We start from the raw sequence: 20554 nt of genomic DNA on the forward strand, positions 1-20554 counted from the left end.
GGGAGTTTTGGCGAAACAGTTCTGCAGTGCCTTATTCCCGAGGCAAATGAGACGTGAACTTTTTTCCCTCAATATGGAATGTGCTTTTGATAATGATCCGATTGATGAAGGCGCAGCATTACTTCGCCGAGAATTAAATATTCGCAGACAGATCATCATCAGACCATAGATGTACTGGCATTTGCAGACACCTTCCTTTTTGAGCGGTACCGTTTTACTGCAGAGACCATTATGTACATCCACAGTTTAATCGCTCTGTACATTAGCAACATCACCAGCTGAGCCTTGCCCTGACGTCATAGCAGATATTGTGTGTTGCGCTGCGTTTCCGCGCAAATGGCAGTTTTCTATACAATATTGGAGACGCAGAGCACCTGAGTAAGGCCACTGTATGCAGGCAATCAGAAAAGTGTGCCTGGCCCTAAAAAGTTTTTAGCAACTTTTGTTGTTTTCCCTGGAGAGAAACCTTCAAGAGTCATCAAGGAGGAGTTCCACAGGATTGCAGGTGAATGATGAGATCCGTTAAATAAATATTAAATAACATTCTGTTAATGATATTGTGCTGCAATCTTAGAGTGGGATTAGTAATTTTCCTGTCTTGCAGGATTCCCAAATGTGATAGGCTGCATCGATGGAACGCACATCCCCATCAAAGCTCCTTCACAAAATGAAGCAGATTTTGACAGGGGTTACCATGCCAACCCCGGCTGCTGACCCCTTACCCAGACCCTGAACCAGGCCCCCAACAGAACTTCAACCGGGCTCACTGCAGGACAAGAGCCTGGGTGGAGATGACCATAGGCCTGCTGAAAGCCCGTTTCCAGTGCCTACGTCACCTCAGGGTATTATAGTGGCATGTGTTGTCCTTCATAACACCTTGCCCTACATAGAGAGGACCCCGATGATGATGATGAGCCCATTGACTTGTCAGCTATGCAGGACGGCAGAGCTGTCAGAGACACCATATGCCATCATCACTTAGGGGTCTGACCACCACCACCAAATAAAGACATGATGCACAATTCATTTGGTCTTCTTTATTTCCTACAAATACAAGAGCTAGTTTAGTTAATGTAGTTAGTAGTTAGCAAAATTCACCTGGGACTGTACACCCACCCTTAACTTGTGCTTCAGTAGTTCAATTTCCACATCTGCCTTTCTAATCTGGCGGTCCAACTACTGCATTTCCTTAGCAGTTGTTTCCATCTTCTGGAGCAGGTGGAGTCTATAGATGTGTTTTACAGATAACTGGGAGGACATAAGGAGGACATTCAATTATTACAGTTGGACATGAATTCCACAGAATGAACCTCTGGTGTTTACTGAACATCTGTCTCACTGTCAGTCCTTGCAGTGGATGTTGAGGGACCCTCCTGCTGCTGCCCAGCCAGGCCCTGTTAAAAATAATGTGTCAATACTTCAGTGTAGACAAAATATCACTCTTTATTCCACCACAATGTTTAAGAAATGTAAACGGGATGAGAACTATCATACCTCTATAGGCCTTTGTGGATCCTCCTCTGTAAAGGCAGCAGACAGGGTTTCCTGTACTCTTCATCCTACATAAATATGTTTCATTATATTTAAACTGCCATTTTGCAAGATCTTTGGAGTGTTGCCTACTTACAAGGTATGTTGTGGCATGAGGGGGTCCAGCAGGCAGAGAGCACCATCACAATCTGTTGGGTGACAAAAAAAAAAGACATGATGGGGAAATAAAGATGAACAGAAATAGGCTTAAAGAGATATATAGGCCTCGGCATATTATATATTATGAAGGAAGTGGTATCTTGAGGGGTGAGCTCTGAAGAGGAGCTCCTCCAGGGATTCCCTCAGCCACTGGCCTCCCAACATTCTGGCTTAGGGCTCCTCTGCCTCTGTTAAAGGTGGAGGTGCTGGGCCACCACCCGTTTTACATCTGCCTTCTTTCTGTTGGCTGAGTAAAGGCTGTCTTAGTTTAGCCTTAATTATTTGACAGCACATGATATGGGTGAGAAGACATTTATGTGTTTGAAAACAGCATTATGTTGGGAATAAAACTCCTGCACAGTCAAATGGCCACTTGATATTTACTGTACAATGTCACACATGATCGAAATTACGTTAAGAAATGTATTGATTAACAATTAAATTGGCGCTTCTCCCCCGCGGAATTGCACCTAAAAGAAATAAATTAATAAGCTACCATCCAAGCAGTATTCCCTTGCAATAATGTTGCGATGACAAAGACGTTTGAACTTACGCATTCACTTGAGCAGCAATCTTCTTCCACGCCGCCTCCCTCTCTTTAGCAGCCGCTGCGCTGTTGCATTTTTTTTTTTTTAATATGTTCATATTCGCCATATGATGGGATCAATACTTCCTGCTCCACTGGCGTCAAAAACTCCGCCCTCCGCGTCTCAGTTGTCATGGTGACTCGTTGAATCGGGGCTCCATTGATGCGGTCTTTTTAGAGTCGTGGTGCACGCGCTTGACTCCAGGTGAAACTACTCCGAGTTCATCAAACTGGTCAAAATCCGGTGTTGTGGAACCGAAAACTCTGCGTTTTCTGTCTCAGTGTGACTCAACTCAGAGCTCGGTGTTAAAGGTATACAGGAGGATTTTCAGGAATTTTAGGAAAGAACCGCCCTCTCCACCGTTTGAAAAAAATGCGCATGCGCAACGCTGTACCTGCTCCCGAGACGGAACGCCTACTAAAACGCGTGCGAGAGACATGCACGAGCCCAGTTCTCCTCGTGCACGCTCTGTTTACAAGTCACAAGTCGGCATCGCTCACATAAGCTCACTTTACAAGAAGATTTGCACCAGAGGGGGTGAAACTGTGTAAAAATGTCCGAGAATAATGCGTCGGGTCGGCCACCAGCATAATGAGAACCGTGTGGAGTGAGCTGCGCGCAGGGACAAGCACGTACAACAGGCTTACGTCATATATCACCAGAATGATTGACAATTGGGAGGACCAGTTATTTTGATGATCCACCCGGAAGAAGAAAATCCTCTACTATACCTTTAAGCTCATGGCTTGTTAAACCTGCTTCGTGAAACGGACCTCTGGTCCAGTTTCTTGATGTTTGTAAGAACTTTGGCAGCAACATTCTGGATCAGCTGAAGCAGGTTGATGCTGAAGTAAAATTGTATTTAAATAATATTGAAATTAGTAATAATCAGTAGTGTGTGGTGGTGTTTCAGTGAGGGCCAGCAGTAACAAAATACAACCCACCTCGCTGTATCTGAGTACTGCATCTATCAGGTACTTTGTGCTGGGTGATGGAGGGAGTACTTTACACATGCCTACTTTATCTCAATAATCACGATCATGAACACTAAGGTTACACAATACATTCTACTACTACTGCTCCTGAAGAATGACCTGCAGGACTACATCTAGACAGGAAGCTCTCCTTGTGTAGTCATGTTCTATAGAATAGAATAGAATAGAATATAATAGAATAGAATAGAATAGAATAGAATAGAAATGTATTTATATAGCACCTTTCCCAGAAATGAGCCACAAGGTGATTAACAGCACTTAAAAACAGAAAGAAGACGAAGAAAAAAATAAAAATAGTTAAAAATAAGTAAAACAGACATATGATTATTAAAGGTATAGAGTACATAGTTCTACAAATGAGTAAGAATGAGCAGCTACGGGTCAAAGGCCTGCCTGAATAAAAATGTTTTTAACAGCTTCATAAAGGAGCCACAAGAGTCGACATATCTTAGCTGAAGTAGAAAACTTTCCACAGCTTTGGTGCTGCAGCTTCAAATGCACAATGACCACGGGATTTGAGCTTAGTGTGTGGGACCGGGAGCAACATTTGTTGGCCAGACCTCAGCGCACTTATTGGGGAATATGGGTGAAGGAGGTTGGAAATATAAAATGGTGTTTGGTCATGTAATGTTTTAAAAGTTAGTACTAGTATTTTAAAACGAACACGGAACGTGATTGGGAGCCAGTGAAGGGAGGAGAGGACGAGGTAATGTGGGCTCACCGGGTTGTTCCTGTTAAAAGATGTGTGGCTGCATTTTGGACGGTTTGAAGGCGATTTAAAGATGACTGATTCAAACAGGTAAAAAGGGCATTACAATAATTTAAACGAGAAGAGATAATAGCATGTAAAATCATCTCCAGCTCCACCTTGGATACCATACCTTTAAGTTTGGCGATGTTATGCAGGTGGAAAGAACAGGAAGGTGTCAACAGGCTGACATGGCTGTCTAGTGACAGAGACTGGTCAAAAGACACACCCAGGTTACAGAGGCAGGGTTTTATATAATCATTCAATGGCCCAATATGCTGTCTGATGGCTGGAATCCATTTTTGGGGGTCAATTATTATAGACTCTTTTTTGCTTGGGTTTAAACGAAGGTAATTGTCAGTCGTCCAAGTTTTAATGGCCAGTAAACAGTCATTTAAAATGGAAAGTTTATTGGTCTCTTTAGGATTAAAAGAATTAAATAACTGAATGTCATCTGCATACAGATGGTAAGAAATCTCACTAAAACTGCTAATTATCTGATCCAGAGGCAATAAATACAATAAGAATAGTAATGGGCCAAGGACAGATCCCTGGGGTACACCACACGACAGAGGGACTGTGTCAGACATGAACTGTCCCACTGAAACAGACACCCTCCTGTGGTAGAGGTAGGAGGATAACCAGTCCAATGCAGAACCTGAGATACCCACAACCTGCTTTAGCCTGTCCAGTAGAATATTGTGATTCACAGTGTCAAAAGCAGAGCTGAGGTCCAGAAGTATCAATACAGAGCATTTCCCATCATGTGCTGCCATCAAAAGGTCATTGGTGACTTTAGTCAGAGCAGATTCTGCGTAGTGAAGTTTACGGAAGCCAGATTGGAACGGGCCATACATACCATGTTCCTCGAGAACAGATGTAAGCTGTATGGCTACAACTCATTCAAATATTTTTGATACAAAGGGCAGTTTGGAAATAGGCCTTGTTGGAATTCGTACCTGTGATCCCCTGAATTCCTGCATGTTCGTTTGATCCGGAAGAGGCAGAAAGCGAGCGTTAATTTCTTCAATAATGTATTTAATAATCACACAAACAAGAGTTTACAAAAATGCATATCAGATTATACAATGCTACAAAATTCCTAGATCAGAGTTTACATTATACGAGCTCGGACCGTTCTTCCTTGCAGACCCAAGTATATAGGCTGGATCTACAGTGAAGAAGGGCCCCGCTGCAACGCGTGGTTCAAATGTATACATCTGCATATGACACCTCAACCTCACATTGGTCAGTTCCTCGTGATGTATGCGTTGCTATGGTGAAGTTGCTATTCCTTTGTCTCCAAAACTGCTCAAAACTGGTTCTTCTCAGAGCTTGATGTTCCGTGGGACCAAAGTGACCTTGGACCTCTTATCTGTTCCAACCTTACCTTCAACCACTTTTTTTGCAACGTGGAGCGCTGAGGAGACATCGCCAACCAACTTGGAATGTCCCTGAACATGAATTTATAGCTTTGTTATTCCCAACTTTAGCAGTGGGAGGAATCCCAGCTGTGGAGAAACACAAGTGAATACAATGTGTTCAGTTGTCCCATAGAAATCAAATGTTTAACTTGTATATTCCTTCAGCCTATCGTTCATTTTAATGGTGGGGTCCAGATTTGTTTTGTTCAGCAGAGGCTGGATTCACTCTCGTCATGTGTAAATATATTGAGATAGATGAATAAAGACAGAGACATTACAGAGAGATGTAAACATGTTATTCATCTTTTGCAACACTGCTCTTCTTAAAAAGAATTAATTACAATGAGAGGTACCAGATACAAAAAGAACTGATACAATATTGAAAACAAAATACTATTGAGAACACCTGAATGGACCATCAAGCTAAGCTCACCTGTTATTTTAACTACTGTTTCCTTTAGGTGCAGATTTAAGAGTTGCATCAAACATGTATGACCTGAGTTAAGTCCCCAGGAACACTGGGTCATTAAAGCAACAGGCTTGTAACTGTTGTATCTGGCTTCACCATGTCATCAAACTGTGGGGCTTCTCAGCTTTCTTCGTTGCTCAGTAGCACAGTTCTTTTTTAATTTCTCAGTGTCTTGTTTTATTTCTATGAGTTACATGTTGACAATGTTGTAAAAGCAGTTCATGAGAAACACTGAGTTTGGGCATGTTGAGGGTGTTGTGTAAGTAGTTCCTGAGAAACACTGACCTTGGGCATGTTGAGGGCGTTGTTCAAGTAGTTCCTGAGAAACACTGAGTTTGGGCATGTTGAGGGCGTTGTTCAAGTAGTTCCTGAGAAACACTGAGCTTGGGCATGATGAGGGTGTTCAAGTCACGCTTCAAAGGTTTACACAGGAGACACGTCAACTACAGCTGAAGATAACTTTATACAAAGGATCACAGATAACGATGAACTACAACAGAGAACACTTAATTATACAAACCACCACATACTCTCCTTGTGTAGTCATGTTCTATAGAATAGAATAGAATAGAATAGAATAGAATAGAATAGAAATGTATTTATATAGCACCTTTCCCAGAAATGAGCCACAAGGTGATTAACAGCACTTAAAAACAGAAAAGAAGAAGAAAAAATATGTAAATAGTTAAAAATAAGTAAAACAGAGATATGATTATTAAAGGTATAGAGTACATAGTTCTACAAAAGAGTAAGAACGAGCAGCTAAGGGTCAAAGGCCTGCCTGAATAAAAATGTTTTTAACAGCTTCATGAAGGAGCCACAAGAGTCGACATATCTTAGCTGAAGTAGAAAACTTTCCACAGCTTTGGTGCTGCAGCTTCAAATGCACAATGACCACGGGATTTGAGCTTAGTGTGTGGGACCGGGAGCAACATTTGGTGGCCAGACCTCAGTGCTCTTTTTGGGGAATATGGGTGAAGGAGGTTGGAAACATGTTATTCATCTTTTGCAACACTGCTCTTCTTAAAAAGAATTAATTACAATGAGAGGTGCCAGATACAAAAAGAACTGATACAATATTACAAACAAAATACTAATGAAGGGATCAGCAAGCTAAGCTCACCTGTTATTTTAACTACTGTTTCCTTAAGGTGCAGATTTAAGAGTTACATCAAACATGTATGACCTGAGTTAAGTCCCCAGGAACACTGGGTCATTAAAGCAACAGGCTTGTAACTGTTGTATCTGGCTTCACCATGTCATCAAACTGTGGGGCTTCTCAGCTTTCTTCGTTGCTCAGTAGCACAGTTCTTTTTTAATTTCTCAGTGTCTTGTTTTATTTCTATGAGTTACATGTTGACAATGTTGTAAAAGCAGTTCCTGAGAAACACTGACCTTGGGCATGTTGAGACTGTTCTTCAAGCAGTTCCTGAGAAACACTGACCTTGGGCATGTTGAGGGTGTTGTGTAAGTAGTTCCTGAGAAACACTGAGTTTGGGCATGTTGAGACTGTTCTTCAAGCAGTTCCTGAGAAACACTGACCTTGGGCATGTTGAGGGTGTTGTGTAAGTAGTTCCTGAGAAACACTGAGTTTGGGCATGTTGAGACTGTTCTTCAAGCAGTTCCTGAGAAACACTGACCTTGGGCATGTTGAGGGTGTTGTGTAAGTAGTTCCTGAGAAACGCTGAGCATGTTGGTGGTGTTCAAGTCACGCTTCAAAGGTTTACACAGGAGACACGTCAACTACAGATGAAGATAACTTTATACAAAGGATCACAGATAACGATGAACTACAACAGAGAACACTTAATTATACAAACCACCACCTACTGGGCTTGGAAAATGACGTTAAATCCGGACAATAATTTTTTTCTACAATATCAAGGACACCTGCTGTTACTACACAGAAGGACAATATAACCAGAAATTAAACACAGATGGCAGATTATAAATAATTCATTTCAATAGTAGAAGCCTATATGCAAATTACAGCAATGTCAAAGAGTATTCATTAAACCAGTCAAAATAGTTTAATATCTGAAGCCTGGATTAATGATGATAAAGGACTTTCATTTGAATTAGATAGGAATTTCATGATATAAAGAGAAAGAACAAGTGTGGAGGAGGAGTAGCTATATATATAGAAAATTACGTGAACTATAAGATATTAGAGAATATGACAACTGCTATTGATAACATATTAGAATGCACAACAATAGAAATCTGTAAAGAAAAAAAGGAAAATGTGCTAATTAGCTTCTTATATAGAGCATCAGGCTCCAATGTGGAAGCATTAAAGCACTGGGTGGAAGATATGTTCTTATTTTTATTGGTGGTGATTTCAACATTGACATGCTGAATCCAAATAAGCACAAAGCAAATGATGAATTTATCATTAATTGTACTGTATGGGCCTGTATCCAAAAATGACCAGGCTAATATAACAGAATAACATAATAACATCCCATAGTTCCACATTAATTAACAGCATATTCACAATTACATAGTGTTGGGACCATTATGTCCTCATATGGATCACTATTTATGTTTTGGTTGGCTATCGATAATGATTAATAATTATCAAAGATAGTTATTAATAATGTTGAAATTTAATCTGATCTGTATCAGAACCTCGGAGCACCACCTGTCGTAACAGGAAATGATAGCCAATTCAGTTATATCAGTCTCATAAGATATACTAAACAGTTAATCAGGAATTTGAATTAATAGTTAAATTAATTACAATTACCAGAATTAACAGTAAAGCTTGAAGGATTTTGGAGTTCTTAACACAGAAGAGGTCGACATTTCATTCACCTTTGTGCACATTAATAAAACAGCAAGTATGATTCCAAAAATATATTTATTAACAATGAAAACAAATAAAACACAGATTCTAACTACCTATATACAGCTGGGTGTGTGTAGGTGCATGTGTGTGTGTGTGGAGAGAGAAAGAGAGAGAGAGTTGGAGGGAGTGTGTGTGTGTGTGTGTGATGGAACTACAAAACAAGATGGCGGATCACAAGAAACTGCATTCCAAATGGAGGTTGTCAGAGAACAGGAGGTCTGTCCTTTACAGCTCGGCCATGTGCTGATAGCAAAAGAACAATAGAAGCTAGCCACAGCATCTGCTTCTGTGTGTCTCTGCTAAGGGACCATTTCTAGAATGAGTTGATGTGAATGAGACTTGTTTTGTAAAACATCAGGAGTCGTCAGATGGTGTTCAGTTACGGTGTGATGTTGTCTTTGATGTGATATGTGTAGGATTGCGAGTTAACAAGTTAGTAAAGCAGATTAGCATGCAGACCCTGTGTCTGTGGCAGAGCTAACAGTGGTTTACAAGTTGATAACGGTGCCTAATATCATTATCAACAGAACGCGATCACTGTAACAGAATCAACACATCTTCATGAAAGTTAAACAGTTCTATGCATAGCATCAAGTTTAACTAATCTCAGGTAATGCCCAGTTGTTACCACTTCCTTGGAAGAGTTCAGTTGTCGTGCTGGAGGGAAGCTGGTGTCTTCTCCTGTAGTTAGCACCTCCTGCTAACTGTGGTTGCTGGTTCTGCAGGCTGAGAAGAAGAAGGTGGAGTTGGTGTTTCAGGAGCTGTCCTTCTTTGCAGCGCCTGGCTGTCCCTTTGTTCAGACTGAGGAGCTGATCGCTCAGGCCTGTGATGGCTTTCCTGCTTGTTCAGGAAAAACACAAAGAAGTTCTGTGAGAGTCCCTGGTCCCGTCCTGGAGGAACCGGTTGGTTTCCCTGGAGATCAGACTCTGGGTGCTGGTCTCTGGATCAGGGGAAGGTCTGACCCTCGTGGTCGGGTCAGCAGATGAGTTAAGGAGTGGAGGCCTCTGGTTGCCGGCCTCTCGTGTTAGCTGTGTGCTAACACTGGATGAGCTGCTCTGCAGCAACCCACCTCCTTGGAGTTTGCTTTTGCAAGGGTCTCTTGAGAAAGAAGCCTGGCTTCGCAGGCTCTTTGTTCCACGTGTGGATTCAGAGGTGTCAAAGCCTGAGAGCTTCAACCAATCAGTGACTGGCTGATTGCATGGGGGAGGAGTCTTGTGAGCAGAAAGGGGGGAGGAAGGTCCTGGAGAATGTCCCCCCTTCCCCACTCTAGGTGTGAAAGGCCATCACATTCCTGGGTCAGAATTCATGTCATGACTGCGTCTCATGACAAATGAATATTGTCTCTCCCCAGAAATGAACAAACTTTCTGTGGTCCTGCAGATCCCAACATCCCCCCTGTGTCTTCAGAAGCAGACTCGATGTGTGACTCTGAGGGCACACACGTTCAGTCCACAGATAAGAAAGTTCATTCATCATTTCATCAGTTCATCCGTTCATCAGTTCATTCATGTGGTAACATCTGGACATTTGGTAACCAACTGGGCATTGTTGGTACTATCTATCGCTGCTATGCAAGAGTAGTACAAAACAATCCTTCAGGTTATTGAACAAAATTCAGATAAACCACAATGACACTGGCATGATGTGAAATAACTAACTTGTTTCCCACTAGGTGTTAGTGAGACACAGGGTTGTTAGTTAGAATGGTTTACGGTGAGAAGGAGGAAAGGTGTCACCTTGATGAGAGGCATGGAAATGCATGTACATGACTCTGTGTAAGTCATAATGAGTCCTAACTAGTGTTTCAAACTAGCTATGTGTCTGACAAGGTTGTGCACAAAATATAATCCAAGTGTACTTGTTAAGTGGACAGTGGTGTTTTGAGTCCAATCAGAAGTTAGGCTTACCAAGTTAATAGCAGGGTGTCTTGCTATTACTGTTTAGGGACGGAGTTTCTGCTGCTGCTGACAACTCAAGTCTGCCTAACTGCAGGAAGCAAGGTGGCTACATTGGATTAGCATTAGTGTTCATGTCGGTGCAGGGATGGACTATGAGGAGCCCTGGAGCGTCTGTGGTTTGCTCGGGGCTCCGGGCGGTAACGCTCCTGGTTGTGGGAGACAGAGAGACGGTCGGAGGCGTTGTCCCTGTCTGAGAAGTCCTGACTGTGCCTGGAACTGTCAGAACTGTCAGAGTGGGCGTCGCTGTCAGACCGGTCACTGTGCACGTCTTGGTTTTGAGTCAGAATCTCCCAGTATTGTCTTCTGCAGCTTCTGTTCTGAGCATGGCCATCTCTAGGCAGCTGTGGGATGCAGCGGTTTCGCTTCTGGGTTCCCTGCTGTCTTTTCACACACCCCCTCGACCTGTTGTGAGAGGGGTGTGGGGGAGAAAATCTGTTTGACACTGTAGGATTGGAACTGGCAGGTTCAGATGGTTTTGCGATGGTTTTGGAAGTGACAGCAGTTTCCCAGACTGCTTGTGTGAGCTTCCTGAGCTCATGCATGGATGGAATACCTTTAAGTGTCATGAGTGCAACGTGAACACGTATGGAAGGGTGCAGGTTACGCAAGAACATGGATTTGAACTTTGGGTTCTCTTCCAAGCCTGGTGCGGTTCTACCCTGACAGTACGTGTGTCTCAAACGTTGATAAAAATCCCTGGGATTTTCAAGACGTGAATGTTTAATTTGAAGAGCTGCAACTATACAGTCCGTTTCGTCAACGGCAGAAGAAAATTCTTCCGTCATCGCTTGGCGAAGCTGAGTGTAGTTGTCTTGCACACTGGGAGGTTGTGTTTGGATAAACTTATGGACCGCTCGTGAGCTGGTTTTCCGCAAAAAGAGAATCCTTTCCCTGTCGGTGGCGTGTGGAAGATCAACTAGATGAGTGTCGAACTCTCTCAAATAATCCTCAATATGTTGATCAGAGTTGTCTGGATCAAATATTGGCATGTCTTCTGCTAAAAATGTCAGCTCTTTAAAGCGAGGGAACTTGGATTTCCTCTCTGATAAAGGCAGGACTAAATTAGCATTTGAAAAGGTATGGCTTGGCTCGCATACCTCAGGTCTGGGAGGTGTGTCAGGGGGAGCTGTGAAGCAGCTGACCCCCCTTCTCCTGTTGACCTGGGAGTCCGAAAGTGGATGAGAGGGACTTTGATCAGAGAATCTGGAAGATAATCTTACTGTCTCCTCAAAATCTGAGTCCGAAAACTGGGAAGTCAAGTCATTGCAGTCCCTGTCTGTTGACAGACAGGTTGCAAATGACTGGAGTCCCAAAGACATTGACTCGGTTGGAACAGATTTCACCGTCTGTGGGGATCCCTGCTCCTCTTCCACAGAGGATGAATCTGAAAAACCAGAGTCACATTGGCTGGAAGATCTGACTGGGGTTAGATTCTCTGATCTAAGCCTGAACAGTTCTTCTCTTTGTGAGCAGAGTTCTGACTCTGCTGCGTGTAGATCTTTTAAGTAGTGTAATGCTTTTCTACTCGCTGTCCCAGTTAATGGAGGAGAGAAGCATTTTGCACTTTCAAAAGTTCTACTTCCTTTTCTAAGTCTGCTTTAACTTTACAGGCGAGGGTGGTTTGCCTATGAAAGATTAGAAGCAAACATCTCAACAATGAACCATGGGATGCAGTCTGTGCATTACCAGAACCACTAATTAGAGAGATCATCTCTTCATTGCATTCAACCAGACTCAATCTGCCAATGAGGTCCGTGAAACCAGGTTTCAAGCTTTTTGCAATTGAAGCGATCAACTCGTCCAAATTATTGATTTCCATTGTTTCAAAAGGGATGCTGATGATGAGGCTAAGATTAAGTTATCGTTTGAAACTTAAATGTGTGTTTATGGAGTTGTCTAGCAGACACCATAAAATGTTCCTGTGGTTAGCCTGATCAAAGGATTGTTCTTCTCTGTGTGGTGAGGGGGACTCCCTGTGGAGAGAGAGCTTCACACACACAGATAAGATCAGGTAGGAATTTACGATTGCAAATGCGTACCAGGGTTAAAACATACACTAACTACAATGCATGGCAGTGTCAGTCAGGAAAAGTTTTAAATTTAACTCAAGCTGGAATTTGGGAATAACAGCAAGGTAAAAACTTCACAGTGTTTTGGTCACTGTGGCGAAAATGCTCTTATGCTGATATGCGTTGGCAGTATCAGCTGATTCTCACTCACTCTTGAAGTATCACACGGCCGGTGGCACTGGTGTGATAAGTTTAAGGACAATAGACTCACCAACTTTGCTTCTAGTTGCATTGAATGGGTGTCATTCGAATGCTAATGTTTCACTGCAGGGCAGTAACTTGGAGACATCAGCTGGAGCAGCAACTCCAGTGTAACTCAAAGGGCTTATTTACTCACACACTGTCTCTCAATTTTGATTCAGTTGTGAATAAAATAATTTTCACCACATCATACTTTTGTAAGTACGGCTGGATGTCTACTGCGGTAGCAGGAAGACAATGGTGGATGTGAAAACTTTGGGAGATTTCACACCGGAATCAGAGATTTTTGGTTTGTACCAAAGTGTATGCTGATATTAATATTGCACAAATATGAATGAAAGTCGACTTTGCCATGGCCTCACACGGGCTGCACCATTATTCTAGGACCATTATGTCCTCATATGGATCACTATTTATGTTTTGGTTGGCTATCGATAATGATTAATAATTATCAAAGATAGTTATTAATAATGTTGACATTTAATCTGATCTGTATCAGAACCTCGGAGCACCACCTGTCGTAACAGGAAATGATAGCCAATTCAGTTATATCAGTCTCATAAGATATACTAAACAGTTAATCAGGAATTTGAATTAATAGTTAAATTAATTACAATTACCAGAATTAACAGTAAAGCTTGAAGGATTTTGGAGTTCTTAACACAGAAGAGGTCGACATTTCATTCACCTTTGTGCACATTAATAAAACAGCAAGTATGATTCCAAAAATATATTTATTAACAATGAAAACAAATAAAACACAGATTCTAACTACCTATATACAGCTGGGTGTGTGTAGGTGCATGTGTGTGCATTCCAAATGGAGGTTGTCAGAGAACAGGAGGTCTGTCCTTTACAGCTCGGCCATGTGCTGATAGCAAAAGAACAATAGAAGCTAGCCACAGCATCTGCTTCTGTGTGTCTCTGCTAAGGGACCATTTCTAGAATGAGTTGATGTGAATGAGACTTGTTTTGTAAAACGTCAGGAGTCGTCAGATGGTGTTCAGTTACGGTGTGATGTTGTCTTTGATGTGATATGTGTAGGATTGCGAGTTAACAAGTTAGTAAAGCAGATTAGCATGCAGACCCTGTGTCTGTGGCAGAGCTAACAGTGGTTTACAAGTTGATAACGGTGCCTAATATCATTATCAACAGAACGCGATCACTGTAACAGAATCAACACATCTTCATGAAAGTTAAACAGTTCTATGCATAGCATCAAGTTTAACTAATCTCAGGTAATGCCCAGTTGTTACCACTTCCTTGGAAGAGTTCAGTTGTCGTGCTGGAGGGAAGCTGGTGTCTTCTCCTGTAGTTAGCACCTCCTGCTAACTGTGGTTGCTGGTTCTGCAGGCTGAGAAGAAGAAGGTGGAGTTGGTGTTTCAGGAGCTGTCCTTCTTTGCAGCGCCTGGCTGTCCCTTTGTTCAGACTGAGGAGCTGATCGCTCAGGCCTGTGATGGCTTTCCTGCTTGTTCAGGAAAAACACAAAGAAGTTCTGTGAGAGTCCCTGGTCCCGTCCTGGAGGAACCGGTTGGTTTCCCTGGAGATCAGACTCTGGGTGCTGGTCTCTGGATCAGGGGAAGGTCTGACCCTCGTGGTCGGGTCAGCAGATGAGTTAAGGAGTGGAGGCCTCTGGTTGCCGGCCTCTCGTGTTAGCTGTGTGCTAACACTGGATGAGCTGCTCTGCAGCAACCCACCTCCTTGGAGTTTGCTTTTGCAAGGGTCTCTTGAGAAAGAAGCCTGGCTTCGCAGGCTCTTTGTTCCACGTGTGGATTCAGAGGTGTCAAAGCCTGAGAGCTTCAACCAATCAGTGACTGGCTGATTGCATGGGGGAGGAGTCTTGTGAGCAGAAAGGGGGGAGGAAGGTCCTGGAGAATGTCCCCCCTTCCCCACTCTAGGTGTGAAAGGCCATCACATTCCTGGGTCAGAATTCATGTCATGACTGCGTCTCATGACAAATGAATATTGTCTCTCCCCAGAAATGAACAAACTTTCTGTGGTCCTGCAGATCCCAACATCCCCCCTGTGTCTTCAGAAGCAGACTCGATGTGTGACTCTGAGGGCACACACGTTCAGTCCACAGATAAGAAAGTTCATTCATCATTTCATCAGTTCATCCGTTCATCAGTTCATTCATGTGGTAACATCTGGACATTTGGTAACCAACTGGGCATTGTTGGTACTATCTATCGCTGCTATGCAAGAGTAGTACAAAACAATCCTTCAGGTTATTGAACAAAATTCAGATAAACCACAATGACACTGGCATGATGTGAAATAACTAACTTGTTTCCCACTAGGTGTTAGTGAGACACAGGGTTGTTAGTTAGAATGGTTTACGGTGAGAAGGAGGAAAGGTGTCACCTTGATGAGAGGCATGGAAATGCATGTACATGACTCTGTGTAAGTCATAATGAGTCCTAACTAGTGTTTCAAACTAGCTATGTGTCTGACAAGGTTGTGCACAAAATATAATCCAAGTGTACTTGTTAAGTGGACAGTGGTGTTTTGAGTCCAATCAGAAGTTAGGCTTACCAAGTTAATAGCAGGGTGTCTTGCTATTACTGTTTAGGGACGGAGTTTCTGCTGCTGCTGACAACTCAAGTCTGCCTAACTGCAGGAAGCAAGGTGGCTACATTGGATTAGCATTAGTGTTCATGTCGGTGCAGGGATGGACTATGAGGAGCCCTGGAGCGTCTGTGGTTTGCTCGGGGCTCCGGGCGGTAACGCTCCTGGTTGTGGGAGACAGAGAGACGGTCGGAGGCGTTGTCCCTGTCTGAGAAGTCCTGACTGTGCCTGGAACTGTCAGAACTGTCAGAGTGGGCGTCGCTGTCAGACCGGTCACTGTGCACGTCTTGGTTTTGAGTCAGAATCTCCCAGTATGGTCTTCTGCAGCTTCTGTTCTGAGCATGGCCATCTCTAGGCAGCTGTGGGATGCAGCGGTTTCGCTTCTGGGTTCCCTGCTGTCTTTTCACACACCCCCTCGACCTGTTGTGAGAGGGGTGTGGGGGAGAAAATCTGTTTGACACTGTAGGATTGGAACTGGCAGGTTCAGATGGTTTTGCGATGGTTTTGGAAGTGACAGCAGTTTCCCAGACTGCTTGTGTGAGCTTCCTGAGCTCATGCATGGATGGAATACCTTTAAGTGTCATGAGTGCAACGTGAATACGTATGGAAGGGTGCAGGTTACGCAAGAACATGGATTTGAACTTTGGGTTCTCTTCCAAGCCTGGTGCGGTTCTACCCTGACAGTACGTGTGTCTCAAACGTTGATAAAAATCCCTGGGATTTTCAAGACGTGAATGTTTAATTTGAAGAGCTGCAACTATACAGTCCGTTTCGTCAACGGCAGAAGAAAATTCTTCCGTCATCGCTTGGCGAAGCTGAGTGTAGTTGTCTTGCACACTGGGAGGTTGTGTTTGGATAAACTTATGGACCGCTCGTGAGCTGGTTTTCCGCAAAAAGAGAATCCTTTCCCTGTCGGTGGCGTGTGGAAGATCAACTAGATGAGTGTCGAACTCTCTCAAATAATCCTCAATATGTTGATCAGAGTTGTCTGGATCAAATATTGGCATGTCTTCTGCTAAAAATGTCAGCTCTTTAAAGCGAGGGAACTTGGATTTCCTCTCTGATAAAGGCAGGACTAAATTAGCATTTGAAAAGGTATGGCTTGGCTCGCATACCTCAGGTCTGGGAGGTGTGTCAGGGGGAGCTGTGAAGCAGCTGACCCCCCTTCTCCTGTTGACCTGGGAGTCCGAAAGTGGATGAGAGGGACTTTGATCAGAGAATCTGGAAGATAATCTTACTGTCTCCTCAAAATCTGAGTCCGAAAACTGGGAAGTCAAGTCATTGCAGTCCCTGTCTGTTGACAGACAGGTTGCAAATGACTGGAGTCCCAAAGACATTGACTCGGTTGGAACAGATTTCACCGTCTGTGGGGATCCCTGCTCCTCTTCCACAGAGGATGAATCTGAAAAACCAGAGTCACATTGGCTGGAAGATCTGACTGGGGTTAGATTCTCTGATCTAAGCCTGAACAGTTCTTCTCTTTGTGAGCAGAGTTCTGACTCTGCTGCGTGTAGATCTTTTAAGTAGTGTAATGCTTTTCTACTCGCTGTCCCAGTTAATGGAGGAGAGAAGCATTTTGCACTTTCAAAAGTTCTACTTCCTTTTCTAAGTCTGCTTTAACTTTACAGGCGAGGGTGGTTTGCCTATGAAAGATTAGAAGCAAACATCTCAACAATGAACCATGGGATGCAGTCTGTGCATTACCAGAACCACTAATTAGAGAGATCATCTCTTCATTGCATTCAACCAGACTCAATCTGCCAATGAGGTCCGTGAAACCAGGTTTCAAGCTTTTTGCAATTGAAGCGATCAACTCGTCCAAATTATTGATTTCCATTGTTTCAAAAGGGATGCTGATGATGAGGCTAAGATTAAGTTATCGTTTGAAACTTAAATGTGTGTTTATGGAGTTGTCTAGCAGACACCATAAAATGTTCCTGTGGTTAGCCTGATCAAAGGATTGTTCTTCTCTGTGTGGTGAGGGGGACTCCCTGTGGAGAGAGAGCTTCACACACACAGATAAGATCAGGTAGGAATTTACGATTGCAAATGCGTACCAGGGTTAAAACATACACTAACTACAATGCATGGCAGTGTCAGTCAGGAAAAGTTTTAAATTTAACTCAAGCTGGAATTTGGGAATAACAGCAAGGTAAAAACTTCACAGTGTTTTGGTCACTGTGGCGAAAATGCTCTTATGCTGATATGCGTTGGCAGTATCAGCTGATTCTCACTCACTCTTGAAGTATCACACGGCCGGTGGCACTGGTGTGATAAGTTTAAGGACAATAGACTCACCAACTTTGCTTCTAGTTGCATTGAATGGGTGTCATTCGAATGCTAATGTTTCACTGCAGGGCAGTAACTTGGAGACATCAGCTGGAGCAGCAACTCCAGTGTAACTCAAAGGGCTTATTTACTCACACACTGTCTCTCAATTTTGATTCAGTTGTGAATAAAATAATTTTCACCACATCATACTTTTGTAAGTACGGCTGGATGTCTACTGCGGTAGCAGGAAGACAATGGTGGATGTGAAAACTTTGGGAGATTTCACACCGGAATCAGAGATTTTTGGTTTGTACCAAAGTGTATGCTGATATTAATATTGCACAAATATGAATGAAAGTCGACTTTGCCATGGCCTCACACGGGCTGCACCATTATTCTAGGACCATTATGTCCTCATATGGATCACTATTTATGTTTTGGTTGGCTATCGATAATGATTAATAATTATCAAAGATAGTTATTAATAATGTTGACATTTAATCTGATCTGTATCAGAACCTCGGAGCACCACCTGTCGTAACAGGAAATGATAGCCAATTCAGTTATATCAGTCTCATAAGATATACTAAACAGTTAATCAGGAATTTGAATTAATAGTTAAATTAATTACAATTACCAGAATTAACAGTAAAGCTTGAAGGATTTTGGAGTTCTTAACACAGAAGAGGTCGACATTTCATTCACCTTTGTGCACATTAATAAAACAGCAAGTATGATTCCAAAAATATATTTATTAACAATGAAAACAAATAAAACACAGATTCTAACTACCTATATACAGCTGGGTGTGTGTAGGTGCATGTGTGTGCATTCCAAATGGAGGTTGTCAGAGAACAGGAGGTCTGTCCTTTACAGCTCGGCCATGTGCTGATAGCAAAAGAACAATAGAAGCTAGCCACAGCATCTGCTTCTGTGTGTCTCTGCTAAGGGACCATTTCTAGAATGAGTTGATGTGAATGAGACTTGTTTTGTAAAACGTCAGGAGTCGTCAGATGGTGTTCAGTTACGGTGTGATGTTGTCTTTGATGTGATATGTGTAGGATTGCGAGTTAACAAGTTAGTAAAGCAGATTAGCATGCAGACCCTGTGTCTGTGGCAGAGCTAACAGTGGTTTACAAGTTGATAACGGTGCCTAATATCATTATCAACAGAACGCGATCACTGTAACAGAATCAACACATCTTCATGAAAGTTAAACAGTTCTATGCATAGCATCAAGTTTAACTAATCTCAGGTAATGCCCAGTTGTTACCACTTCCTTGGAAGAGTTCAGTTGTCGTGCTGGAGGGAAGCTGGTGTCTTCTCCTGTAGTTAGCACCTCCTGCTAACTGTGGTTGCTGGTTCTGCAGGCTGAGAAGAAGAAGGTGGAGTTGGTGTTTCAGGAGCTGTCCTTCTTTGCAGCGCCTGGCTGTCCCTTTGTTCAGACTGAGGAGCTGATCGCTCAGGCCTGTGATGGCTTTCCTGCTTGTTCAGGAAAAACACAAAGAAGTTCTGTGAGAGTCCCTGGTCCCGTCCTGGAGGAACCGGTTGGTTTCCCTGGAGATCAGACTCTGGGTGCTGGTCTCTGGATCAGGGGAAGGTCTGACCCTCGTGGTCGGGTCAGCAGATGAGTTAAGGAGTGGAGGCCTCTGGTTGCCGGCCTCTCGTGTTAGCTGTGTGCTAACACTGGATGAGCTGCTCTGCAGCAACCCACCTCCTTGGAGTTTGCTTTTGCAAGGGTCTCTTGAGAAAGAAGCCTGGCTTCGCAGGCTCTTTGTTCCACGTGTGGATTCAGAGGTGTCAAAGCCTGAGAGCTTCAACCAATCAGTGACTGGCTGATTGCATGGGGGAGGAGTCTTGTGAGCAGAAAGGGGGGAGGAAGGTCCTGGAGAATGTCCCCCCTTCCCCACTCTAGGTGTGAAAGGCCATCACATTCCTGGGTCAGAATTCATGTCATGACTGCGTCTCATGACAAATGAATATTGTCTCTCCCCAGAAATGAACAAACTTTCTGTGGTCCTGCAGATCCCAACATCCCCCCTGTGTCTTCAGAAGCAGACTCGATGTGTGACTCTGAGGGCACACACGTTCAGTCCACAGATAAGAAAGTTCATTCATCATTTCATCAGTTCATCCGTTCATCAGTTCATTCATGTGGTAACATCTGGACATTTGGTAACCAACTGGGCATTGTTGGTACTATCTATCGCTGCTATGCAAGAGTAGTACAAAACAATCCTTCAGGTTATTGAACAAAATTCAGATAAACCACAATGACACTGGCATGATGTGAAATAACTAACTTGTTTCCCACTAGGTGTTAGTGAGACACAGGGTTGTTAGTTAGAATGGTTTACGGTGAGAAGGAGGAAAGGTGTCACCTTGATGAGAGGCATGGAAATGCATGTACATGACTCTGTGTAAGTCATAATGAGTCCTAACTAGTGTTTCAAACTAGCTATGTGTCTGACAAGGTTGTGCACAAAATATAATCCAAGTGTACTTGTTAAGTGGACAGTGGTGTTTTGAGTCCAATCAGAAGTTAGGCTTACCAAGTTAATAGCAGGGTGTCTTGCTATTACTGTTTAGGGACGGAGTTTCTGCTGCTGCTGACAACTCAAGTCTGCCTAACTGCAGGAAGCAAGGTGGCTACATTGGATTAGCATTAGTGTTCATGTCGGTGCAGGGATGGACTATGAGGAGCCCTGGAGCGTCTGTGGTTTG

Source organism: Blennius ocellaris (assembly GCF_963422515.1).
Source record: "Blennius ocellaris genome assembly, chromosome: 2".
Lineage (NCBI taxonomy): Eukaryota > Metazoa > Chordata > Actinopteri > Blenniiformes > Blenniidae > Blennius > Blennius ocellaris.